Source organism: Lepidochelys kempii, chromosome 10 (assembly GCF_965140265.1).
Source record: "Lepidochelys kempii isolate rLepKem1 chromosome 10, rLepKem1.hap2, whole genome shotgun sequence".
NCBI lineage: Eukaryota > Metazoa > Chordata > Testudines > Cheloniidae > Lepidochelys > Lepidochelys kempii.
In genome coordinates, this window is record NC_133265.1 from 76,684,982 (window position 1) to 76,712,713 (window position 27,732).

The window sequence follows — 27,732 nt, forward strand, 5'->3', positions numbered from 1 at the left end:
AGATGGCATGACAAATCTGGCATTTCTAGAGAAGCAGTATCAGTTGTTTGGCACACTTCAATTTTATCTTGAAAAACCTAGCATGCTGTGCATTGAAAGCTTTTCACCCCTCAAAGTCACTGTACCGCTTCAGTTACTTTGGATCAGACTAGCTTCTTTGCCAACTATTGACAGTATTTTCCCTTTGCAAAAAGAAGAATCCATCAGTTTATAAAATTATTTGCCTTTTAAAGTGACAGTAAGGTTTCGGATGGGGTTGAGTGCCATGCATTGCAATTGTCTGATACATTGTTTTCTGTATTTTAATGCAGTAATGCAGTTTATAGCAGATCAAAATCTAAGACTTTCCTCACAGCATTTGTCAAGATGGATAAGTTTTTTTGAAATGATCAAAATACTAACATAAAAGTTTTATTGCGATATGGTGCTCAACAAATAGTGATTATTCAGCTTGTAACTGGTCAGGTTGTTCTGGACAAAATATGGAACAAATTACTTTTAAGTTGGGTGCTCTGTGTTTGTGATAGTTTTGTTGTATAGAGACATGCAGAATTGAATCTCAGTTCTTGAAATATGGTGGGGAGATCGGTTGTTTTTTTTTTTTTTTAAAGGCATGATTCCTGTGTTCTTGTGCCAAAAACAACCAACCACCAGTAAGAGTAGCAGCAAAAGAAATCTTTAGCACAAGCTACATATGTATCTGTAAGTACAAATAGGACCCACATTTATGACGCCATAATATTATTATTTTTTAAAACCACATCAAATGAATAATACTGGGATGCCCACATTTGATTGCCCACTGACTGTGTGGCTTAAAAAAATCCACAACTTTTAACCAGATCAAGTTCTTAAGCATCCTAAAATAATAAAAATAGTAAGCATCTTTATGGTTTTTCTATAAATTTATTCTCAAAGCACTGCAGCATTCATGTTAGAATCCATGTTCTTTATTGAATTAAGTCAGTCACAACACTTCTCCACTTTATTCAGTGCTTAAAGTGTGCTGAGTTGTGGACCTGGGAAATAGAACTGTTAAAATATGAGCCAGGTTGTTGGGGTTTGGGGGAGGCAGAAAGAAACCAGCAGCTCAGGGTGGCTCTACTCCCCCTTCCATTCCTGTGAACAACAAAATGGCTCCTGCTTTTTCCCTGTCCCCTCTTCCTTCCTAAAGCACCTGGTCTGGGAAAAGGGACAGGGGACCCTGTTGCATCCTCCCCAGACCTGGGAGACAGATGTGAAGAACATTAGGAGTAGCAATAAGGATGAAGGGGGCAAAATTGTTTCGGGGATAGGATTGGTTTGAGGCTTCAGGGGCAGAATTAATTGCTGGGCAGGGGAATAGGCAGATATGGGAGTGATAGACCCTCCACTTTTTAGATGTCTTTAAGTACTGATTTTCTTTGCTGGTAAGTGGAGGGAGAACTATGCATATAACTCGCATATTACACCAAAGACTTCCCCCGTCTGTGTTAATACTTGGCAAACAAGATACCTTATCTGGTCTAATAGTGTCATCATTCTGTGATGAAGTGACAAGAAATGCTGTACACAGGCACACATTCCGCTTCTGTTTACGTACTAATTACTGATAAATGTCTCTCTCACTCTGGTGCAAAATCTACGCAGTATTTTTTTTTTTTTTTTTGGTGGGTGGCAAAGGCACTGCATAATCTCTGCAAAGGATTATTTGTGAGAAAATTGTGTTCTATTTGTATTAAGTTTTTCTCTGCAACTAAATTCTTATGAAGCAGAGAAGTTGTAACAACAGGTTTCAGAGTAGCAGCCGTGTTAGTCTGTATCCACAAAAAGAACAGGAGTACTTGTGGCACTTTAGAGACTAACCAGTTTATTAGAGTATAAGTTTTTGTGGGCTATAGAAGTTGTAATGTTTATGTGAATACTTAGTTTTAGAGTTAAAAAAAGTAGTAGTCAGCATTTCCAGGAATATAGATTTTAAGTAAATTAAAAAAAAATTAGGCAACAAACATTGTAATAGCTATACATTATAATAAAATAAAACTGCTAAAATTAAAACATAGAATTAATTTTCTTCATTTTGTAAGGTAAAGGTGAGATACTTTACATCCTGGTTCAAGGGATATTGGGTTCTTTGATAACACCAAACTAGTAGGTTTCAGAGGAACAGCCGTGTTAGTCTGTATTCGCAAAAAGAAAAGGAGTACTTGTGGCACCTTAGAGACTAACCAATTTATTTGAGCATGAGCTTTCGTGAGCTACAGCTCACTTCATCAGATGTTGAACTAGTATTCATCTCTGCAGACTGATTATGGAATAATCTGACAGCTTCTCAGTGAACTAATTGAGAGTATATTCCATAAATGCAATAGTTACGGGCCTATCTGCACCTCTCCGACCTTTCTGGCCTGTCTCAAGGCACGCAAAAGAGGAGTTGGCTTCTTGTTCTCACCTGACTTGAGGGTGAAATCTTGCAGTTCCTCCATTCCTAGACCAGGATCCAAGTACACTGTGTTGTGTGTACAGTCCACTTATCACCCTACAGAACTGAGTGGGGTTTCCGGCACATACCTTATCTGACAGGTGATATTGACCAAAATCTTACTTAAATGTGTTATTTAATTGGCACAAAGCATTAGAGAAGAAGGGACTGTAAAATAACAAACAGGCTATGTGCCCATTTAGTCTAATCTAATCTTACACTTCACTAAAAGCTAAATTAGATAGGCTTTCCTCTCCAGGCTTATCTACATACACAGTGCTGTAGTCTGTACCAGAGGGTTCTAAATTTTAGTTAGCAGTAATATGTCACACCCTAATTGGCCCACATGGACCCTCCTGGCAAACACTGAGAAGTTTCCTAGTATGTATTAATGTAGTCCCCTTTTACAATGCTACATTAATGTGCACTATGAAACTTCTTAGTGCATGCCAGGAGGGTCCATGAAGGCCAATTAGGGTGTGACATACTAGTGTGATATGCCCTCAAATTACATCCCTCATCACTTGCCCCAAGGTGTCGGGGCTAAAAACTTTTTTTTTTTTATGAAACCTGAGAATCAACACAACTCTAGCATCTGGATATTTAAGAAAAGCTACAAATATCGTGAGACTCTTGATACGGTTGTGGTGAGTGTCTAGACTTCTGTTGCTAATAGAGTTGTCAAATTATTTAAAAAATTAATCATAAGATTTAAAAATATCACAATTAGTCATAGTTTTCATCGCCCTGTTAAACAATAGTAGAATACTATTTATTTAAATATTTTTGGATGTTTCTACGTTTTCAAATATATTGATTTCAATTACAACACTGAATACAAAGTGTACAGTGCTCACTTTGTTTTTGATTACAAATATTTGCACTGTTAAAAAGATAAACAAAAGAAATAGTATTTTTCAGTTCACCTCATACAAGTATTACAGTGCAATCTCTTAATCCTGAAAGTGCGATTTACAAATGTAGAACTTTTTTTTACATAACTGCACTCAAAAATAAAACCATGTAAAACTTTAGTGCCTACAAGCCCACTCAGTCCTAATTCTTGTTCAGCCAATTGCTAAAAAAACAAGTTTGTTTACATTTACAGGAAATAATGCTGCCTGCTTCTTATTTACAGTGTCACGTTAAAGTGAGTGGCAGTTGTTCACATGGCACTATTGTAGCTGGCATTGCAAGGCATTTATGTGCCAGATATGCTAAACATTGGACTTGTAGGCTCTAAAGTTTTTTACATTGTTTTGGTTTTGAGTGCAAAATCTACATTTGTAAATTGCACTTTCATGATAGAGAATGCACTACAGTACTTGTATGAGGCAAATTGAAAAATCCTGTTTCTTTTGTTTATCTTTTTTACAGTGCAAATATTTGTAATTAAAAATATAAAATTAGCGCTGTATGCTTTGTATTCTGTATTGTATTTGAAAATGTAGACAAACATTCAAAATATTTATAATACATTTAAATTGGTATTCTGTTATTAATAGTGTGATTAAAACTGCAATTAATTGTTTTGAGTTAATTGCTTGAGTTAACTGAGATTGACCGCCCTAGCTGCTGTTTCTTTTTCTTTTTCTTTTGCACTTACATGTCTGTTGCAGTTCTAACTAATCACAATTTTATTTGATACTGTGCAGAGAGAAATGTAACATACATTTTCTGCTTTCAAAGAAGTGTAATAAGATCAAAGGTTTATATATATCAGACTTACCAAAACTCCACTGTGAATACAGTACTGACCAATTTACAGTTTACTGACTAATGGTGAGAAGCAGGAGTGGCAGAAGTGCCCTAAGAGAGTGAGTATGCGTGTGTGTGTGTGTGGGGTGGAGGGGGGGCGGCACAGGTGCCTGAACTGTGATTCCCTGTGCTGCCCCTTGCCCCGAGACTCTGCTCCCACACTGCCTCTTTCCCCCCAAGACTGTCCCTGTTCTTCTCGCTCACTTCTCTCCACCCCTTCCCCTGTTGCTTGCCATTACAGCCAGTAAAAAGTGGGAAGACCCTGGCCTTCCCTTGTTCTGGCACCTCTGGTCAGAAGCAACATAAATATTTTATCTGTGGTTTTTAAATTTTGTGCTGTGGAAAAAGTTTTGTCAATCAGTAATAGGTTTGAAAACCTGGTGATTATATCCGTGCTCTTCTGTGATCACACCATTTGGCCTACAGTAGCAGGGTTCTACTTGTACTTGATCACAACATGCACAGACACAGGGATGGATTTAAGCATCAAAGTGCAACTTTATTAACACTTGGGAGGAGTCCTATATGCCATCCTCCCACTTCTCTCCCTCCCGCCTCCTCTCTCTCACACCAGGCATTTAACGATGTGTAGTCAAGGTTACAAGGCTTGTACCATACAACTTATGGTAGACCCTCCTTAGTCTGCCCCTTGAATTCAACTCCTATGAATCCTCTGCTCTTGCAAGGTGGGAGGTAAAGGTTTCCAAAAAAGGGACCCCTGTCCGAAGACTATCTCCCTTTTAGCTACAGTCTCAAAGACCAGTGAAATCCTGGGTCTCATTTACTACTGGAAGCTGGCCTGTTTAGCCTATATCTGCAGTGGAAACTGGCAGCAAATTGTGACCATCCGAAGAACCGTAAAAGCCTGGGAAGGGGTTTAGATTGATGTGGGGGAGGGAGGCATGCTGGCCAGCCCAACTCACCTGTTCCCCCCACACTTTGCTAATGGAAGTGGAGTGCCCAAGGAGGAGTTAGGGCCCAGCCCTGACATTTTCAGGCATGTGCTCTCCCACTCTCCTTTGGGCTCTTCATTCCCCTGCCAGTCTGACTAACATAACTTTCTCTTTCTCTGCCCCTCCTTTTCCGTCGAGATGACATGGGGGCATTTCCCACTGAACTCTTTGCAAGTCAAAGAGTTGTCAGATTTTGGTGCTCCATGTTGTCTTGTAGCTCCACTGACTGTATCCCTTCCCAGTTCTGGCATGGATGAGCAATCTGCAGAGGACCCTGATTTAGTTCCATTCAATATCAGAGCTGTTCCCAGTAGTTGGCTTTGTATGATGCATCTAAATTGTTTTAACTTAGTCCAGTAGTACAAAACTTCTAAGGCAATGGTAACTGGGGGGGGAGAGTAGGCAGAGCTACGTAACACTATGAAGGGATGGGATGGATAAGAACAGTTTCTTGCACTAAGTTATATAGCTGGAGTTAAATTTTGTTATGCGTCTATGCTGAATGGCAATGTCTGCATTTTAATTGTAGATAATTGAAGAGGTTTAGCCCAATATTTCAAAGTAAATGTATTAAAAGGATCTCCATATTTTGTGGAGGGAGAGGGGAAAGAAGCCGCTTTTTTTTTTTAATACAAAAAAATAGTGACTGTAATAAAGCAGCTGAACATGTCAAGCCCGAGTCACACTGTCTCTTCTAGGCTCTGTTTTTGCTGATGCAGGTGAAATTGAAGACTGGGGCATTGGTATCTCAGCTGTTGCCAGCTACCCATCATCATTCATTGCTTCAGCTGCTATAGTTCTTCAAACCAGCATGTAGAAGAGAGAAGGGAGTGCAGTGTCTCATTCTTTATTTCATAACATATTCACAACAGTTGAGCTTTATTGCAGGCCAGAGGATGTAGCTCTGAAAAGATTCTTGGTGTGTATTTGTATAGAAACTCTGTATTTTCCACAGTATGCATCCGATGAAGTGAGCTGTAGCTCACGAAAGCTTATGCTCAAATAAATTGGTTAGTCTCTAAGGTGCCACAAGTACTCCTTTTCTTTTTGCAAATACAGAATAACACGGCTGTTACTCTGAAATCTGTATTTTATAATTGGCTGTGATTCATCTTCTAGTTACATGTTCATATGTTATCAGAAATCTTGGGATTTAAATATATGGATGGAGTAGATGAAGTATACTGTAAAAACACAATTGAAGCCTGGATTTTAGTGTACAGAAATAACTTTTCCTGCACGCTTGTGTGTACATATAATTTTTTCTTACACTTTGTGTGCATGTAATGCCATGTGGTAACTTCACTTCTGCTAAATTATCATCCAGTTTGTTTTTTCAGGTTGACTCAAATGGCACTTATTACTAAAGTAAAGACTATGGTAATTAAGAAATTTAAAACAAAACTTTGTATTTCTGCTAATAGTTTAGTTTGATCCAAGGTTGTTTGGGTATGTCAGTATGGATTCCAATGTAGGTGCTTATATACTGTATGCACACAATCAGATTTTTTTTGAACTGCAGTGTCCTTTGGGGTTGTTCATGTGTCCTGTGCCTCCCATGTGAGGGCTTAAAGGGTGGAATGGCTGTAACCATTCCTTAGGTCTCTTTTACCGCCTGTTGGCAGCAAGATGAGGCTCAGCGAAAGCATCAGAGATCTTAGATTGGTTGTTTCACGTTTGGTGATTTCTGTCTTCACTCTCTCTCTAAAGGAAGTTCCAAAGAAGGAAGAAAAAAATCAATTGACATTCCCACTCTGCACCCTCCATCCCTCCCGGTACAGTGGGGTGAAGCACTTTGTGTCAACTATCCCACTTTCTGATGAAGTCCAAACTCTCAGGGTTCAGACCATGCCTGTCCTGCAATGGACTGATCCCTCCCCATCCCCCAGGGATGGACACAGCAGAAGCCTCTTCTGCCTAAGAGAGAGCCACATTCCCAGGTAATTTGTCTGTGTGCAGGTCCTTCACTGCTAGGATCCACAGGTTCAGGGACACGCAGTTCAATTTACATCTACTTGAGCAGTCTCTGTGGGTCACTTCAGACTGTGACAAAGTTCCTCCTCTACCTTGGTGGGTCTTGTGCTTATTGGCAGATTTGCTCGCCTTGGAGCTTCACGGCAGCCCTCAGTTGGGCCGTTTTCGTGAACCCACATTCCAGGTCAGCTCCTCCTATGTCTGACCAGGAGTTGGGAAGTTTGGGGGGAACCCAAGTCCACCCTCTACTCCGGGTTTCAGCCCAGGGCCCTGTGGAATGCAGCCGTCTAGAGTGCCTCCTGGAACAGCTGTGCGACAGCTACAACTCCCTGGGCTACTTCCCAGTGGCCTCCTCCCAACACCACCTTTATCCTCACCACAGGACCTTCCTCCTGGTGTCTGATAATGCTTGTGCTCCTCAGTCGTCCAACAGTCTGCGTTCTCACTTTCAGCTCCTAGGGCCTCTTGCTCCCAGCTCCTTACACGTGCACCACAAACTGAAGTGAGCTCCTTTTTAAACTCAGGTCCCCTGATTAGCCAGCCTTAATTGATTCTAGCGGCTTCTTGATTAGAACACTTGGAGCCAATCAGCCTGTCTTAATTGTCTCCAGAAGGTTCCTGATTGTTCTGGAACCTTCCCTGTTACCTTACCCACGGAAAAGGGACCTACTTAACCTGGGGCTAATATCTGCCTTCTGTTACTCTCCTGTAGCCATCTGGCCCGACCCTGTCACAAGACTCAGTTGTTGGTTACAACCAGAGTGAGACCAGGTAAGCTAGCATCAATCAGCGCTTCTTTGAGTACTCTTCATACTCTGGCAATGTCCTCTCCACAGCCCAATCCTAGAGTAAGCACTGATGATATTGACCATTTAAATATCTGTGAAGTCCCTGGTGCCTAGGCACAGCTTCGGTGCTGGTAGTTCTGGCTCTGACCATGCCAGCTCCCCTCCTGACCGCCCAAACTCAAGCTCTAAAGCTGGTACCTGTGCCTGCCCATAAATGGGATACGGATTCTTGTAGCCATTGTGAGTATATGTGTACCTTTGAGACCAAGGGGAACTCCCAGAGAGAGAGAGAGAGAGAGAGAGAGACTAGACAGCATTATAAGGACAAAGCACCTAAGAAATCAGGCATGACAAGAAGCCAGACACTGAATTTGATACTGATGCCCATGTCTAAGAGGCATCCATATCACACCCAGCATCATAGAAGCAGCCAGCATGGGACCTGTTATGAATTCTGTACCATCCCTCGATGCTACACTTCAGAAAGATGTATTCCTTCTTCCCTCCTCTCTGGCATCAAGCGGGGAACCCTCTCCCCTGCCACTGACTAAAGAACCCAATGAGGTTGTCAGGGAGCCCCTCTTCAGAGTGCCAACCCAACGAGCATGGAGCAGTGACTGGCACTGGGGCAGCCAGCCACAACCTGGCCAATACTGATAGACTATAACAACTTGTCCATACTGGCCTTATTGGGTACAGTACTCCCATATGTCAAGGAGCAGATCACCTTCCCACATGTCCAGAAAAAAGAAACAATCACACTTCCTGGTGGCTTTGTTGGCTAGACTAGCCATACTAGAACAGGAGATGATAGAGAGACAATGACCCCCCCCATCTTCCCTAAGAAATACTCCTAATCAAAGTAGCATCACCAGCATCCACCCTGTCAAGAGATGACTTTAGAGCAGTGGTCTCCAAATTTTTTACCTTATGCCCCCTCTTGCCCTAGTCCTTGTCTCCCCAGCCCCCATAGCTGGGGCCGTGAGCAAGGCTGCAGCTCCAGGAGGGGGGGACATTGACCGGGCTAAGGGAGCCAAGGCTGGGGCCATGGCTGGGGGTGGGGCCAAGGCGGGGGCCTCCCAGCATAGCGCTGGGTGGTGTTCCCTTCCCTCCTGGCCCGGGCCGCAACGGCGCCCCCCTAGAACATTCCTCCATGCCCCCCTGGGGGCTTACCCCACAGTTTGGGAACCTCTGCTTTAAAGTTTTCAGGACCTCATGTCCTTAATTGCAGAGACCCTGAACATTGAGACTCCTTTTATACCAGATAAGTTTCATTTGATATTCTGAGTACAATGTCCTCAGTCAGAATCACTTTTCCAATTAATGAAGGGATCCTAGAACCAACCAAAGGGCTACTGAAAACCTCAGACACTATTTCATTCCTCCTCCAAATACTTGGAGAAAAGGCATTGGGTGCTGCCGAAAGGTTTTGAGAACTTGTAGTCCCATCCAAACCCAGAGTTCTGCATTGTATCTGTAGCACAAGGGAAGTCAAAGTCCAATAAGGGCACTCCTAAGACGTTAGACTTGTGTGTTCAAAGCCCTCTTTTCAGCTTTGGTTGGTGAACTACCAAGTACAGTTGCAGTACAGAAGTACAGTTACTTCTTGTGGGAGAGAGTAACCCACTTGCAAAAGTTCAGCAGGATGGCAGGGATGAAATGAAAAATCTCATCAGGGAACCGGGAAGCTGGTCAAGAAAACATCACTGCAGATGCATGGGTGGTGTGATATGGCTGCAAGGTTGATGGCCATGGCCTTTACCAAGACAAGCCTTGTGGCTGCAGGCATCTGGCATATCACATGAAGCAGAGGCCACAATAAAGGACTTGCTTTTTCAGGGAATGGAGCTCTTCAGCCAGAATACAAATGAAGTGCTCCAGTCCCTCAAGGATTCAAGGGCCATGTTAAGGTCCTTTGGGATTTACATACTATTTCCCTGCAGAATGTCTTGTATCAACCCCAGCTAGAGCAGAGAATACCTTATTCCCAGACCAAGAGCCAGAATATCAACAGCAGAAGAGTGCTAGGTACTCCAGGAGACACCCTCTTCTGCCTCCTTGGCCAACCCAGCTCCTTCTCCGAGGCATCAAATTTGTTAAGAGTATCAAATGCCACAGCAGAGCCCATCTAAAGCCCATCCTTCAGGAATCACCTTGCTTCATTCCATCAGGCCTGGGTTGCTATCACACCCAACAAAGGAGCGTTAGACATCATTACCCATGGCTACCCTTTAGACTTCCATTCCACCTACCTGCCCTTCTTTCCCATCCCTTTTCAGGGACTCTTCTCACAAGAGCCTGTTAAAGCAATGAGGCTTTCTCATTTGTTTATCTGAGAGCCGTAGAAGAGATACCGTGGGAATGATGAATAGAGGAAGAGCTTTCTGCTCCTTACTTCTTTCTCCGGAAAAGGGGGTCTTGATCATATCCTAGACCTGAAGAGACTGAACAAATACATATTTTGCTTCAGATTCAGGAAGGTAATACTTAATCTCAGTCATTCCATCTTTCCAGGCTGAAGATTTAATTTGTGTCTCACTACTTGCAAGATGCGTACTTTCCTATATCCTTCTATCTGACCTGCAAGGAGTACCTAAGATTCACAGTGGGACCCAACCATTGCCAATACAAGGCACTGCCATATGAACTCTCTACAGCACGGGGAGTCTTCGCAAAATGCCTAGCAGTGGTAGCAACACACCCCAGACGAAAAAGGCATTCATATTTAGCATTGCACCCGAGATTGGCTGATTAAAGGGCAGATCCCAACCGAAGGCTGCGGCACACCTGAAATGTGCCTTCTTCCTGTTCTTTCAGCTGGGTCTACTAGTGAACTACAAAAAATACTTCCTCCCCCCCTTTACAAAAAATGGCATTACAGACAACAGAGCTTATGGGAGTCCTGATCAACTCCAGTTTGGCAAGAGCATACCTCCCTGAAAACAGGTTCCTGGTACAGCAGTCATTGCTTTGCAGGGTAGAATCAAACCAGAGTAAGACTGTGTGGATGTTTCTGGGGTTGCTTGGCCATATGTTTGTGTGTGTGTGTGTACGTGACACCACTTGCCAGACTTCACCTATGGTCACTCCAACACTGTCTCAGTTTGATCTGTTCCCCAGCAATGCACCAGGTGAACAAGAAGGTGGTGATCCCCACCATGCGTTGCCACACAATTTAGCTGCTAGAAGAAGCCTGGAAATGTATGTGGAGGGGTACCATTTTCTGCCCCATCCCTGATAAAAACTTTTAGTTATGGGTGGATCAGGTTCAGGTTGGGGAGCCCACCTGGACTATCTACAAATGCAAGAGGCATAGGGCTCCACATCAGTATTCTGGAGCTCAGAACTATTAGGCCAGCCTGCATAATATTCCTACCTGTTCTTCAAAACTCTACAGTGCAGTCTTATGCAGTGGTTCTCAAACTTTTGTACTGGTGACCCCTTTTACATTGTAAGCCTCTGTGTGTGACCTTCCCCCCTTTTAAATTAAAAACACTTTTTTACATATTTAACACCATCATAAATGCTGGAGGCAAAGCAGGGTTTGGGGTGGAGGCTGACAGCTTGCGATCATATTTTAACCTCATGGTCCTGACCCCCTAGTTTGAGAACCCCTGGTCTTATGTGCATCACAGAGATGTCATCTACATAAGTGTGCACCTTCTTGCTTATTTCTCTCTCCTCTGTCTGGGAGCCATCAGGCTCTGGACGTGGTGTTACCAACACAGGATGACCTCTGATGGCTCTTCACCTCCTGGATGTCAGCAAAAACCTGGTGGATTTCCTAAGTAGTCAGTTACCTCTCTGGAATCGTCATTGTGGAAATCCATCATAAAGCCAATATTCCTACTTTGGGGGACCCCAGTAATAGACCTGGTTGCCTCCAGTGTCAATGCCAAGTACTTGAACTCTTGTTCCAGAGGTGGTAAAAGTCTGGGCTCATTACTGGACACCTTCTTTTTGCAGTGGTTTCAGGGCCTCTCAAGGCTTTTCCACTGTTTCCCGAGATGATTTCCAAAATCATGTGACAAGCCTTTGATCTTTCTTGTAGCTCCATACTGGCCAAGGCACCTTTTGGCCAATGGATCTACTACTTCTCCCTACAGTGTCCAGACCTGATCTCACAACACCATGGCCAGCCAGATACTCCATCCAGACTTGAAGTTAGTGAACCTGATAGCATGATTGTTGGCTGGTTGAGTGCCACAGATGGAGATTGCTTCCTGCAGGTCCAGAAAATTCGGATAGGTGCTTTCCTGCTCTGCGTCAGAGTAACATATTCATCTGAATGGAAAAGTTCTCGATATGGACAGCCCATCATGGTCTGGTCCAGGCCTCATTGCTACAGATCCTTGACTACTTATTGCGTTTAAAACAGGTTGGCCTCTTATTCAGCTCTATTAAGATCCATTTCATGGTGATTTCAACTTGTCATCCACCTGTACAATTATGTTTGGTCTTCTCTCACCTTATAGTATCAAAGTTTTTTAAAGGGCTGTTACACACCCACCAGTCAGAGGTCCCTGCCTGAGACCTCAATCTATTTCTTCTGAGACCTTTAGAGCTTCCATTCAAACCTCTGTCAAATTGCCCCCGTAACACCTCCTTCTGAATACAGTGTTCCTAGTGGTTATTAGGACAGCCTGGAAAGTGAGTGCACTTCAGGTGCCTATAATTAACAACATTCCATAGGGACAAAACTGTTGCAATCTCACTCGAGGTTCATTCCTAAGGTGGTCTCTGAATTTCACCTGAACCAGTCAATCAAGCTGCCTGTTGTCTTCCTACAGCCACACTCTGCACAAGGAGAAAATAAATTATATACACTAGATGTATCCAGGACTTGGCTTTATTACGTTAATGACCAAATTGTTCAGCCTATTGCCCTGTCTATTTATAATTCTATCCAGGTGTTCTGAAGTTCAAAGCATCTTCTTACATTGTGTATCCATTTCAATATCCTCTGTATTTTGCTTTGCTGTCAGTTAGCTAGTGTATCTGTCATACCAAACATCAAGGTTCACTCCACCAGAATTAAAGTGATATAGTCAGCCTGTTTCAGAAATGTGCCAGTTTCCAAGATCTGCAAGGCGAGAATGTGGTGTAATTCGCTCGCTTTTGTCAAGCATTATGTGTTGGATTTAGTGGCTAGAGCAGATGCCAAATTTGGAAGAAAGGTACTTCAACTTCTGTTCAGTTGATGCGGCTGAAATTCCTCATTCTCATTCTGAGAGGATGCTGCTTAGTCACCTAAAGTGGGATCCATACTGACACATACTCAAAGAACAAACAGTAACTGTAGTTCTTCGAAATGTTATAATCCCTGTGGATCTCACACCAGCCCATCCTCTACCCCTGCTTTCAGAGGTCTCAGCTACCACGGACTTCAAATGGTGAGGGAACTGAGGGAGGTTCACAGCCATTCCTCCCTTCATGCTCTCACTAGGGAGCAGGAGAAGACATGGAGTGCATGCACAGTTCTGATGGATTTTGCTATTCAAAAAATATATGAACTCTCTCACATGAGCCACATACATATCTACAGTGGGATCCACATTGTCTACAACATCTCAAAAAAACCACAGTTATTGTAGGGTAAGTAGCTATTCTTTTCCCACATAATATACACTTAAGATTAGCGTAGTAGTTATACAGACTGTTCTCTTGGGCCTGGAATAAAATTTAAAATAATATGACAGGTCTCCTTAAAATGGAGATTACAGCTAGTGTGGAATCATACTCTGTGCTCGGTTTCTTTGATGGACTTATTAGATCAAAAGTAAAGTGTTCTGCTCTTTCATTGGAATTATCATCTGGAAGATTCATTTGTTTCATGCAATCAAGAGAGAGTTTATGAAAGTTAATTTTAATGTTCTTGAATGCCAAGATGTGTAGACTTTTAGCAGAAAGAATTTTGTAAGAACTTTTTAATGATGATGAAGTTATGTTAATAATGTAAAACAGGTGGTAATGGCTAACTATCATGGATTTTTTTTTTCTGAATTGCAGCGCAAAAACAATTCACCCCTTCTTTCCCCCCTTAGGGTCTAAGAACGTCTTTAATTTGCAAGATTTTAAAATAAACCTTTAGAGTTTTTTTTTTCAGACGAATGAAATGCTTGCCTATTTTTCTCTTCTTCAACTAGCTGTTGTAAACTGTTAATATGTATTCCCCCTGCCTTTTCTCCTTTCCCTTAACTTTGTGGGGGTGTATTAGAAGTTACAATTAAGAATACAGAAGAACTTCAAATATTCATCTGTAACTATATTTAGCAAAACAAGAGTTGAAGTTACTTTTTCCTTGTTATATTGAAATAAACCCTTGTTTAAATAAAGCATTTTAAAATTGAAGTTGTCCATAGCAAAACACAAATATTTTAAATAAAATATGTCACTGTATATGCCCTAATGGGTGCAATAAAAGAGGCTAGTTAAGAGTTGCTTCTCAGATAAGTTCATAAGAATAATATTGCTTCTAAATGATGAAATTTAAGAGAAGGAAATTAGAAGCATCTCTTGCAGTATTGTTAATAGGAATATCCTTAGTTATTGATGCAAAGATGGATATTTAAAGTGATGTCACAGAAATCAGTTTGAGAGAGATTCCTATAATAATGGGTAATCTCAGAGGCCCCACATTCTGTAAATACACGTGTACTTAAGTTTACTACCATAAGTAATACCATTGAAATCAATGAGACTATTCACTGTAGTATAGTTGAGCATGTGTAAGTATTTGTATGATTGAGCCCAGAGTTTGTTCTTTCAGAGTAGTTTTTATACAAAGATCTCAAAACACATGACAGGATTACTGCAATTTAGGTATCCCCATTTTTATGGATGGGTTGAAATGACTTGCTTAATGTCACACGGGAAATTGGAGTTGTAAGATGTATCAGAGTTTCCAGCCAGGTTTCCAGACCTGTGCCCTAACTATCAGACATCAAGTTGTCATGAAGAGAAAAAATGTTTATTGGAAGTTGAGATGTTCTGAGATACTTAATTAAATTATCTGGGAAGAAGAATCCACTTTAAAAGGGGATATCCTATTCACCTATCTTTTAGTCAGAATTTTTATTAACTTTTACATGAAGTTCGAACAAAATTATTTTTGTAGATATAAACCCCACAACAATATTAAATTAATTCCTGTTACTATAAAACTTAATTGTTTGAAAGAGACACATTTGTAGAATGCATTCTTTAAGAAAGGAAAAAGTACATCATATATAGTTAGTTTCTGGTTATAAACCTATTCATGTTACAAATCATTTTCATTAAAATCCAAATTGATTATGCTCTTGCTACACAATTCATTCAAAATGTGGTTAAAAGCAGTTTTGAGTTTAATCAGAGGACCACCTCCAATCTTTAGAAACATGCATGAATATTGTATTCAGAATTAAAAACTTACTTGGTAAGATATTCTTTTAAAGTACAACTTTCAATTGTGTATAAATTTCAGTAAATTGAGCTTCAAAATGTTAAATTTCTGTCAGCAAATTCTAGTTCTGAAAGAGAGATCAGAAACTTCCCACCCCCATAAATTTTAGGGGAAAAATTATAATCTGTTTCTTAACTGAAGCCAGGTTTCTAAATGTGACTAAATACTTACACTTTATACAGAAATGGAGACTTTCTTTTTAACAGAGGTTATTCAGTCAGTTTCCCTTCTGATGTTTGCTTGTATTCATAAAATAGATCAGATCTATACAAACTGTCAAAATTGCTTTCTCTATAAGACAATCAAATTGAAAAGTTTTACACCAGGCTGCAACACCAAAAATATGTCATTTAGTAACCTGAACAAGTCAGTTAAATCATCAAAAACAATGGCCTTAGAAATGCTGCTAGCCTGTGGCATCTTCTTTTCCCTCTGCTGGTTCTTACAGATGCTGGCCTGTGGTCACCCCACCCAGCCTTTCATAGCTCTATGCTACATGGTTTCTAATCCATTTACTAGTCTTTTAGTCACCTTTCAGATGTATGGGTAATTCCATTACTTATTGCTTTTACCTGATTGGAGCATGTCAGTTGCGCCTCAGTTTTAGAAAATTGCTTTTAAAAATCATGAGTGGTACATGTATTTAATCTGTGTATTAAATAATACCATGCTATGAAAATATTTGACCTTGAAACAAACCCTTTATTGGTAATGTGAATAAAAATATATTGTGTTTGTCATTTACACCGTTTGACAAATAGCAACTTTATTTAACCTAACTGTTTCTAGCATCTAGTACTTTTAGTAAATTGTAGTTCTTTATATCTTTGTTTTTAAATAGATAGAACTCTGGGTCAAAGTGATCTCATGTGATAAATGTAGTCATTTAAAACAAATAATTGAACCCTATCAGTCAAGGTTTTCCCATATAAAAGATTATACAGTGTTTTTTTCCCTTTGTATTAAAGTTAAAGTTTGTAAAATGGATATATAATTTTCATGTTCCTCCTGCATTTAATTTACATGACTTGCTCAGAGACACTTTCTCATACAAGTTCAAAGTGAGGAAAAGAGTTGAACTAAAAAGTTGAATGACAGGTTTCAGAGTAACAGCCGTGTTAGTCTGTATTCGCAAAAAGAAAAGGAGGACTTGTGGCACCTTAGAGACTAACCAATTTATTAGAGCATAAGCTTTCGTGAGCTACAGCTCACTTCTTCAGATGCCTGCTGCAGTTTCCACGATATGCATCTGAAGAAGTGAGCTGTAGCTCACGAAAGCTTATGCTCTAATAAATTGGTTAGTCTCTAAGGTGCCACAAGTCCTCCTTTTCTTTTTAAAAAGTTGAATGTTTTTTTACTTTCTAAAAACTTAGTTCAAACATGCTAAGGCAGAAAAGGAAGCTAACATTTTATGTATGACTTTGAAGGAAAGATTGGAGTACTGCAATAGATCAGTGACTAAGTCCAGATGAAAGAATATAGGGGGAACTGGAAATTCATTCTAGATCTTGCAAGTGAAGTGCTAATGACGGCCTGAATGTCAGTGTTATCTTAAGTAGAGCACTTAGGATGTGGTTGTTGCTGTATAAGACACCAAGGAAGGCACAGCTTCTGTCCAGATTATTTTAAGTATTAACTATCTTTTTTAACTGTAATTTTAATTAGAAAAATTGTTTAATGCTTTTGAGTTATTTAAGAAATAACTCTTGGCAATACAACAGAGTTAGTATAAATACATTTAGAAGCTTTTTGAACTGCTCTGCATAGAAATAACTCCCTAAACCAGGGGTGGGCAAACTTTTTTTGGCCTGAGGGCCACATCGGAGTGCGAAACTGTATGGAGGGCCGGGTAGGGAAGGTGGTGCGCCCCCCCACCCCCAAACAACCAGGCCTCCACCCCCTCCCACTTCCCGCCCCCTGACTGCCCCCCTCAGAACCCCTGACCTATTTAACCCCCCCGACTGCCTCCGGGATCCCACCCCCTATCCACCCCCCCACCAACAGGCCCCCCGGGACTTCCATGCCCTATCCAACCCCCCTGTTCCCGGACCGCTCCACCTCATCCAACCGCTCCCTGTCCCCTGACTGCCCCCTGGGACCCCTGCCCAACAGTTGCATCGCTGCGCATGTGTCACCACCGCTCCCTCCAGAGTGGCAGGAGCTCGCAGCCCTGCTGCCCACACAGCAGCACAGAAAGGGGGACAGCAGGGGAGGGGCCAGGGGCTAGCCTCCCCGGCCGGGGGCTCAGGCTGGGTAGGATGGTCCCGTGGGCCATAGTTTGCCTACCTCTGCCGTAAACTCATCAACATGGCCCCTATTCTTGTCATATTAAGTCCCTTTCAAAACTTAATCCTGCTATATTTTTGGGGGGTGAGTTTAGTTGATTTATATATAAATTGTCTATAGTTGTTCGACTTCTAATCTACTTGTTTATCTGGCTGTAGATTGTAAGGTCCTCTGAGCAGACAATGTCTATGAGTTTGTACATAGTAGATACAAAACAATAAAAAAGTATAAATATAGCAGAAATGGTGTGCATTTTACTTAGCTATTAAATGACTAAAAATGTAAAAGACAAGAAAAAAAGCTGCTGGAATTCCTCTAGTCACATTTTTGTCTTATTTTCTTTTAAGTCTAGACTTAAATGTAGTGATATTTTTTATTTTTCCATTCATTGTTTTGAGGTTTGAGCTCCAGCATGAACATCTAGATTTTAAAAGAAGAAATTGAGTTTTGTACAGTGGTTAATGTAGCCACAGAAGAAAAATCTTACCACTAATCTTTTGTTAGGAACCTGTAGGCGTCTTCATGGTTTGCTAAATGTCTCACTGTGGTGTGAAGACTGTTTCAGCATTATGTTGTTGTCTGTTGGTTTATAGAATTCACATCTAAATAGTATGACTGTCTCGTGTCATTTAACCAGGCTCTGAATACATTTTCAAGTAAACTGTTTGGATTACTGTGGTTGGTGGTTTTTTTAGGAGTGGTTTTTTTGCCCCCGAAATCTGTAGCCCTTGAAATCTGCTCTGAACTTTTATGATTACAAGAGCATCAATTCATAAGAGTGTATTACCCTTGGTAAACTGCAATACACAATCGCAACAGTATGCACAATTTAGACAATACAGAATGAGTGGTTTTACTCTTGATATTTGAACTTCCGGTTAACTGCTGGCAATAAGTCACGTGACAAAAATTTCACTTCTCCACTTGTTCTTAGGAAGTCCTGCACCTGTATACCAGAAAAAGCTAGCTTACTGAGGCACTATGCTAATAAAATTTCCTGTGCTTTTGTTTTAACCTGCTAATTTTCCTTAAAGATTCTGTTCCTGTTTCTTCTTTTTTCACCACTACAATTTCTTTGTAACCTGAACAAAATCAGCAGATGCAAATAGTTACCCATACTCTAATACCTTTGATGTGTATATCTATGTCTAGAGCGCATATCTCCATAGTTTCTATGCCCACCTTAATACAATTTGCCAGTTATGCACTGTATTAATTTTGGAATGATTGAAACACTGTGTGCTTGCCGTAATTGGAGAATTGGATATGTTAGTTACTACAGTGGAGCTGAAGCACAATCAATGAAACTGAAAACAACAACATTTTAAAAGTGAGACTTGATCTTTTCCACAAGCTTTAATCCTTATGCCAAGAATGTTGGTTGGTCTTTTAATTGCGCTTATTGTTAACTTGTTAGATTTGTGGTTTTATGTACCTTTTAAGTATAGTTGTAGTCCACTGTGTGTGGTTTTTTTTGTGCTTCTCCTTTTTGCTATTGTTCAGTTTTGTTTTTCTTGTACAAATATACTGCAAAGACACAGTAATTCTGCACCAGTATTTACATTGCTGACTTTACCTACATCTTTCACTCACCCACCTTATACAAATAAAATCACCTTCTAATTTTTTAACCTATGAGGCTTCAGACCACTATCATTACGGTTTTTACTGAGGTGTAGAGCAACTGTAACAGAGCTGGCACAAAAATTATTCACTGTAGATTTTCAGTGTTTGAAATTCATCTCTAGAAGGCTCTCTTGCAACATTAACATTAATAGGCTACAGATGGCACTCTGGCTCCCAGTTACATTAATTCATTATAATGTAACAGCCTTCTTGAGAGACACCTCTTGGCTATGCTAAACATAACTGGATCCTCTCAGGGATAATGTTCTAACGAGGTAGCATGTGTATTTTACCTTTGTTAAATAGAGCAACTTAACCTAAATGAACTTTGCTTAGGATTTGCAGTGTAGTTAGAATTTAGCCTTTTGCTCTATTTATGTATCCCATACAAAGGGTGGGGAGAAAGAATAACTTTATCCTTTTGATTATACTACACACTTTTCTGACTACTGAGGTATTGCATACCAGCAAACGCAAACCTAAACATGTATACAGGATTTGCTTGTTCCTTGTGAACTTTTCATGCCAGTCTGCAACAAAATCGTGTTTTTCATCTTTCCTCCTTCGTTCCCCTGTCTCTCCCTGCCCTTCCGCCCGGGAAATGTTATATGAAAACGAATTGTCAGTGGACTGTTCAGGCTGAGAACTTCATTGAGCAGGGGAAATGCATTGTTAAAGTTTTTATAGAAACTTTAATTTTGCTCCTTGTGCATATTAATTGCAAGAGGATTTTTGTTCCTTGAACACACAACCCTTGGAAGCAAATTGCTATCTGGCAAAAAATGTAAAAGTTCCACATCCTTTCTAATGAAATGCACATATATTCAACTAAATATAGTGTTATACATTGGGCTATCTAAATAAGCCATGGATAGATAGATAAATCATACACGGAAGGGGGCAGAGTTAGTTGGTGTGTAAGCTTTTAATTTTGAATGTCCCATTTTATGTATGATTAAAGATCCTCAGCTTGTGGTATCTGACTCAGTTCCATTGACATCTGTAGAGCTAGTCTGATTACATCATTTGAAAATTTGGCACAAATTGTAATTTTAGTGTACAATGCCTTTTTGATCTGATATACCATATAGTCAGGGTGGGCAAACTTTTTGGCCAGAGGGTCACATCGGGGTGTGAAACTATATGGAGGGCTGGGTAGGGAAGGCTGTGCCCCCCAAACAGCCTGGCCCCCTCCCCCCTATATGCCCCTTCCAACTTCCCGCGCCCTGACTGCCCCTTTCAGGATCCCTGATCCATCCAACCCCCCTGCTCCTTGTCGCCTGACCTCCCCCTCCCGGGACCCCCTACCCCAAACCACACCCCCTGGGATCCCTCCCCTTATCCTACCCCTCCACCTCCCGACAGGCCCCCTGGGCCTCCCACACCCTATCCAAACCCCCCTGTTCCCTGATCGCCCCGCCCCAGAACCTCCACCCCATCCAACCACTCCCTGTCCCCTGACTGCCCCTGGGACCCCCTACCCAACTTTTGCACCGCTGCGCGCATGCTGCCACCTCCCCCTTACCATGCTGCTCAGAGCAGCAGGAGCTTGCAGCCCCGCTGCCCTCGCTGCAGCGTGGCTGCAGGGGAGGGGGGGATAATGGGGGAAGGGCCGGGGGCTAGCCTCACCGGCTGGGAGTTCAGGGGCCGGGCAGGATGGTCCCGCGGGCCGTAGTTTGCCCACCTCTGGTATAGTCAGATGTCTATAAGTGCTGGTCCCTTTCCACATGCAAGATTATACCCAAAAGGTGAGGGGGATAGGGTAGAAAAATATGCTTATTAAACATGAGAAGTTAAGATGGAAAAATGCTGAAAGCCAGCTTAGTAGTAGTTAAAGCCAGTGCTTCACTGAAGTGACTGTATTGAAATATGACTCCCACTGAGAGAGGAGAATTCCAAGTGATCCATTTGCTTAGTGATGTTTTAACCAGATAACATGGAAGGTGTCTTACATGCCATCAAACCACAGCGTCTCAATAAGCCTGAAAATATTGGACGACTACAAAATAATTTGTTTACCTGAAAATAGTCCTCTTTTGGATGTTTACTAAGCATGTTCTATACTTTTAAGATAGAGGAAAATACCGTCGATTAATTTTTGACCATCCAGAATGTCAAGAGCCAGAATTTTTTCTTTTGTTCACTCCCACTACTCTTAGGTGCATGGAGGTTTGTTTTGAGATGGGCCGATCAAAACCTCTGGAAATTTTTGAGATTAAGTTCTTACTTCCCTGAGATGAGTAGCATAGTTTTAATGATTTCCATTGAGGTGAGTATAGGCAGTTCACACCAGTCTTGGATTAATTCTGTTCCATTCTCTATAACTGTTCTCTTGTAGTAGAACCAATGTCTTTTTGTTGTCTGGGTACACTGCAAGAAGGACAGGAGACATGTTATCGGTTTTAATCAGACCGCAACTTTATTATATAGATGTCTGGGACCACCTGGCAGATAAAGTGTACAGTGCAGGCAAATCTATGCTTATTCAAATCAATTCTCCGGGGTCTCCACCAGCCCCTCTTTGTTTCCATTCAGGTCACCCAGCTCACCCATGGTTTGGACCTTACCATCCACCTCCCTCATAAGAGGGTTAAGGAGGGCTATGAGAAGGGGGTAGGAGGGTTGGCTCCCTGCCATACCAATCAGAGGAGTCCCCAACCCCCTCCCCCCATTCTGCTCCTTTATCCAGTACCTCCTTTTAAGTCCTTTACCAGGCCATTTATCTGGTCACTAGCTGCCCTCCCTATGGAGTACCTGCACTGAACATCCACCACAAGGAGGCACCAGCAATTTGCTTGGCTGCCTCTCCCCCAGCCCCGCCAAGTTCCCAGACATCTCCAAATGGCCTCTTGCCTCGCAGCTCTACTGGGGAGAAAGAACCCATTGTCCCATGTGTGATCGTCAATGTAGTGGAAGGATCTTCTGTTTTCTCCTCCGCTAGGGGTACCCCCAACCTTTTAGCCAGGGCCTGAAATGTGTCCAACAAGTGAACACACTCATTTGATCCGGCTCACCCTGCGAACAAAAAATCATCCAAATAACGCACTGGCAGGAGTCGGAAAGCAGACTTGATATCACATTTAGCCATTAGCGCCCCAGGGGCACACGCCCATATGATACGAACAGCTTCATCAATGGAGGAATAGCGGACGGAACATAGTGCTGGGTCTATTCCATCATTAATAGAGCCACCTTGTGGGTATAACAGGTGATGAATTAATCGGTATGTCCTTGGGGTCTTCTTGGGGACCAACCCCAGGGGGCAAACATGTATAGGCAGCTGATGAAATGGCCCAGCTATCTTAATTCTTGTACAATATTTTTTTTGAACAATATGTCCCATCCCAGCTACTGACTTTAAATTTTTTGATATCAAATGAATTCTATTTCCCACAAAAGGGATCCGAAATCCTGCTGTAAACCCCTCCCACAAATATGCCCAATCTGCCCTTTTAGGGTAATCCCATAGGAGCACCCTTAACACATCCGGCCTAACTGGCATTGGAGTCCATGCCCATTACACCACCCCCAGCATGTCCCCCTCCCCAGCTTGTGCTCTGTGTACCAGACACTGTTACACCTGCGCCACCCTGCAGTTGGCGCTTGTGCCAACCCCATTCTTGTTTCCTCCCTGTGATCTTCCCTTTCTGCTCTGGCAAGAACAGGCTGAATGCATCTGTAGCAGGGTGCTGGTGCAAAAGCACCTAATTAGCCCCTGCCCAGTCAGCTCGAATCAGGAGAAACAGATTGGGGCTGATGGAAAAGGCCTGATGATTGGCAACACCTGCTGGCCTGACAAGCCAAGGGCTATAAAGCCTGGGAGGGAGGCAGAAGGCTTGGGGGCAGCCAGGGAGAAGTCAGTCAGTCAGGGAGGGAACTGGAGGCCTCCTAGCTGAAGGCTGACTCTGCCTGTGAAAGAGGTTGAATAATCCTGTAAAGCTTGTAAATAGATAAACACTGGTGGTGGGATAACTGTTGTTAAATAAAGACATGGGTGTTGCACAACCCTGAAGCTCTCTGAGCCTTATTGGGTGCAGTAGGCGGGCCCCAGGAAGAGGGGCGGGTCATGGACCCTGTTACAGCATCCCAAAACATGCCTCGCAAATGTGTCTGTATCTACAGGGGTTGCGAAAACAACTACCATCATTAAATGCCCAGCAAATACTATTACATGCTTGGGGCCCCTCCCGAGCTTGCTGCAGTGTGAACAAACCACTGTCGGTGTGAACTCCTGGTGCCCTTTGTGTCATCCACTCCAACCACAGTGTGTGATGAGGTATGTCCCACCTTGTCCCAGGTTGTGTTGCTGCCCTGAATTGAAACTGCTCATCATAATTAAACCAGGACATGCCCACAAATATATTGTGTGCCCACCTAATTATATCCATATACTTAACCAAGGCAGGGCTCCTCTCTGGGTAGGCTGTACTGTAACACCCGCATAGATGAGAAAGGCAGCCTCCCAATTTTCCCATGTTCTTGGCACCCTTGGCCTCTTGGGCAGCTTGCTGTTTTGCTTGCCTTGCCGATGTTTACTGTCTGTCAACACCTCCCTGTACAATAGGGATAATATATCCACGTATTTGCCTCTCAGGATTTTATCTTTAGTTGTACTGAGTAGGTGAACTCCCATCGGGTCAGCCACCCTGGCATAACTGTTCTCAGGACTGCATGGAGGGAGTTCTGCAGAGCCCTGCTCCCCCATAGACCCCTTGGGAGCCTCTACTGTAGAGGTGGGCAAACTGCGGCCCTCGGGACCATCCTGCCGGGCCCATGAGCCCCTGGCTGGGGAGGCTTGCCGTGGCTCTTCCCCCGCTGTCTCCCTTCCCCCGCACTACGTCACTGCAGGGTGGGGCAGAGGTTCGGGGATGGGGGGTGGTCAGGAGACAGGGAGCAGGTGGTGGGGGTTGGATGGGGGTGGGGTCCTGGGCGGGCAGTTAGGGACGGGGGTCCTGGGAGGGGGCGGTCAGGGGACAAGGAGCAGGGGAGTTGGATGCGTGGCGGGTTCTGAGGGGGGCAGTCAGGGGGCGGGAAATGGGAGGGGGCTGGTAGGCGGCGGGGACCAGGCTGTTTACGGAGGCATAGTCTTCCCTACCCGGCCCCCCATACCATTTCGCAACCCCGATGTGGCCCTTGGGCCAAAAAGTTTGCCCACCCCTGCTCTACTGTGTCCCATGATGTTGCGTGCCCTGATGGCCGATGAGTCTATACGTGCCCAGGGGGTTCGTTCCCAACACAGACTTTGCTACCCTGGCCGGGGGCCTGCCCCTGTCCTGCTGCCCAAACTTGAGCCCATGCTGGGCCTACCCTGTCACCCTGTGCAGACCCCTCACACCCAGCTGCCTGAACCTGCTGTAGTAAATGCAAATTAACTTGCGGTAGCTGTGTAATACCATCTGTGCCCCCACTGAAGGTGCCACCCCTAGGTGGGTCTTCCCAGGCTTCTGGACCTCCCACTCCTGGGCCCTGAGTATTTACTACCCCAATAGGCTCACTCCTGTCCCCTTCAGGTGAACTCACTGAGTGACTGGTTGAGCACGGTCCCTGCACCTCGCTGCGGCCCTTGCAACTGCCATCCCTTGCCAGGCTGGAAGGCTAGATACCACCTCTGCCACCCATCCCCATAACTTCTGTATGGTTCAGATCACACTCGGTCCTGGGATCGGCATTACTGCCATCCCTTATGTTCAGTGGAAGAGAACATCCTGGTTCTAGGTGACCTTGTGCCCTTTGGAAGCGCTGTAATGCTGTGGAGGAAATCTCAGAAACAACTTCACTGACCATTTGCTGCACAGCTCTGCTGACTACCCGATTAATACACACAGCCTGCCCAACTGCATGTGTGGACTCTTCCTCTTGGTCATTTCCCTCTCTCAGTCCATGGGGCTGCCATGGGTTATGCCTTGGGTTATTAAACACACCACCCTGGGCATTAGAAGCCCCTGTACTTGTGAGCATCCCATGCCTCTAGTGCCCTGTGCTGCAGCTGCTGCCGCTGCTTGTCCCCGTTCCAGCAAAGGTACAGACACCTGAGCAACAACCTGCTCACAGCCAGAAAGAGGTGTAGCCTGATAGCCCATACATCCACTTGCAGCACGGCTGGTACATGAAACAGTTAAATTTCCTTGCCTCCCCCTCCCAGTGCACGGGGATTGTTTCAGATGCTAGGTTGCTTGCCAATTCAGCCTCCCAGATTGCAGCTTCCGTCCTGCCTGTGGGTGGAAGTACCTAGGGCAGGGGGATGCTAGTTCCCCTTCTTTCCACTCTCCCCTTTCAGCGTGAGCCTGAAGCCACGCTGTCTCGTGACTGCAGTAGACACTGCAGCTTCACTTCCTAAATCATGCCCCTTGTGTCCTATTTGTAATTCTCCTCTGCCTGCCCTTCCCTGCCTCTGGGGCCGGGGGATAACAGCCCCCTGTTTTCCCGAGCTCATCCTTTTCCATGCCCCTGGAGCCTTGCTGCTTCACAATCCTGTTTGCTGGCTTCCTCCCTGCATGAAGCAAAGAGACTTTCCCCACCCAGGTTTCGTACCTTCATGCACTTTCGGGGGGGCGGGGGGGAGTCATTGCTGCAAAGCTGACCCCAAGCCCTTTTATTTTACATCAGTTTCTGACTTCCTTTTCCCCCCCACACATCACAAAGCAGAGCTATCCTTCCTGGGTAAGCCCAGACAAACTCTGTACCACCTTAGTTGTGGTGCAGTCGTTGTAGATGAAGTGGAGCACAACTGGGGCAGCTTATGCACGCATGCTCACATCATCTGTATAGCTCACTTTGTGATGGTTCCCTGCTTTGCTGTATAAAAGGGATTTGGCGACAGGGCATGCGGATCTTGGGCCGTTCTTCACCACGTAGTGGTAGAGCAAATGATGGGGAGGTGACTTGATCTGTACGAGTTTAAGTAGAACTCCTAGAGTGTCTCTGCTGATATGCAATGGTCTGAAGGAAGGATTTCTTGCTCCCAGACCGAGGAACATCTGGTGTGGAGCCCAATTGGCTGGGTTATGCCTGGGTCCAGAATTTAGGCCTTAAGCAACAGATAATCTCTGTGTAGGTGTTGAAGCCGTCTATAGACTTCAGACGACAACACTGCCTTGGGGCACGTTCAGAGCTAGTTTTTGTAATGACGAGCTATAAAGCATAAAGGTTTTAAAATTATTGCTTACATTCTGTAGAAATCAATAAGTATTCTATTCCACCCCCTCCGCCCCTTCCCCCCTCATTCTGGATGGGAAGTTGCCAGCTCACCTTTAGTGCAGGAATTTTCAAGCGTTGCTATCAAATTTCTGGTATTGCTCATGAGTACAAGGCTCTGTGTTCTAGAACTTGCTCCCCACAGTTCAGTGATGGACTTAACCCCTATCAGATTCAGGCTTGTTGCAAGAGGCATTTGTTCACTTTGTTTTTCCCCTTAATTTGGTTCCAAAGCCTATCCTGTCACTAGATTGTGGTCTTGTGGTTTGGATGGGCTTGATTTTTTTTTTTTTTTTCCCCAATTACTGGCAGGTTGTTCACTTCTGAAATTTCTGTCAGGTGCCCAGATGTGTTTATCATGGGTGAAAATAATTATGGGGATAAAATATTGTTTGGGGGAACACTTGTACTATAGCTTAATCTGTTTTGCATGCAATAAATGTGACCACAGAAAGCAGAATCCTTCAGTCTGGGTTGCAAGGTTTTGACTTCTGTTTTTCATGATCATTTTGCTTCCTCAGAAAAAGTACATGTGTTTTTGCCAAAATGTTAAGTATACATGCACGTGTCTTGCCCAAATTTTAACCCCATGTCTCTTAAGTGCCCATTGTGTCTAAGTGTATTCAGTTCTGAATATTAATTAACAGGCTGCTTTGCACTATCCCTTTTAAAGGAAACTAATTTTTCTTTAGGTGCTGGTCCTTCTGGTTGGAAGAAACTGTACTTTTTCAGGATAGTGATAATCTCAGGTGGTGGTGATCGTCATGTGACTGACTCTCATTTAACCAAAGTGTAAACTTTTTAAATTGAAAACTTTATTTGTAAAAAACAATTATGATCCAAAAAACAAATACAGAACAAGTAGAAAAACAGGTTAGGGTCTCATAAGAGTCTTTGTGCCAGAAGGCCACATAGGTGTTCATAGATTTTAAGGCTAGAAGGGGTTATTCTAGTTATTTAGTCTGACATCCTGCATAACACAGGCTAAAGAACCTCCCCAGTAATTTCTACATGACGCCCATAATGTTTGTTTTTTGCTATAGAATATCTTTTCTTTCTTTTTTTTTTTTTTTAAAAGGTATCCAGTCTTGACTTGGTTGCAAGTAATGGCGAATCCAAAGCATCCTGTTGTTCCAATGGCTAAATTACCCTCACTTAAATATTTGCACCTTAATTCTTGTCTGAATTTGTCTGGCTTCACCTTCCAACCGTTGGATTTCATTATTCCTTTTTCTGCTAGATTAAAGA

General features: G+C 43.1%; 1 protein-coding gene across 7 annotated transcripts in view; it reads left to right on the forward strand.

Moving 5' to 3' along the window:
• Positions 1–27,732, forward strand: part of MEF2A (myocyte enhancer factor 2A) — a 161,973-nt gene that overhangs the window by 23,667 nt on the left and 110,574 nt on the right. The window contains exon 1 of one of the 7 annotated variants that reach the window (XM_073304263.1): positions 13,221–13,529. The exons of the other annotated variants lie outside the window; for them this stretch is intronic. The gene's annotated coding sequence lies outside the window, so the exon portion shown is untranslated. Of the gene's footprint in view, positions 1–13,220; positions 13,530–27,732 lie in introns of those variants that run through there. 7 annotated transcript variants of the gene reach the window in all.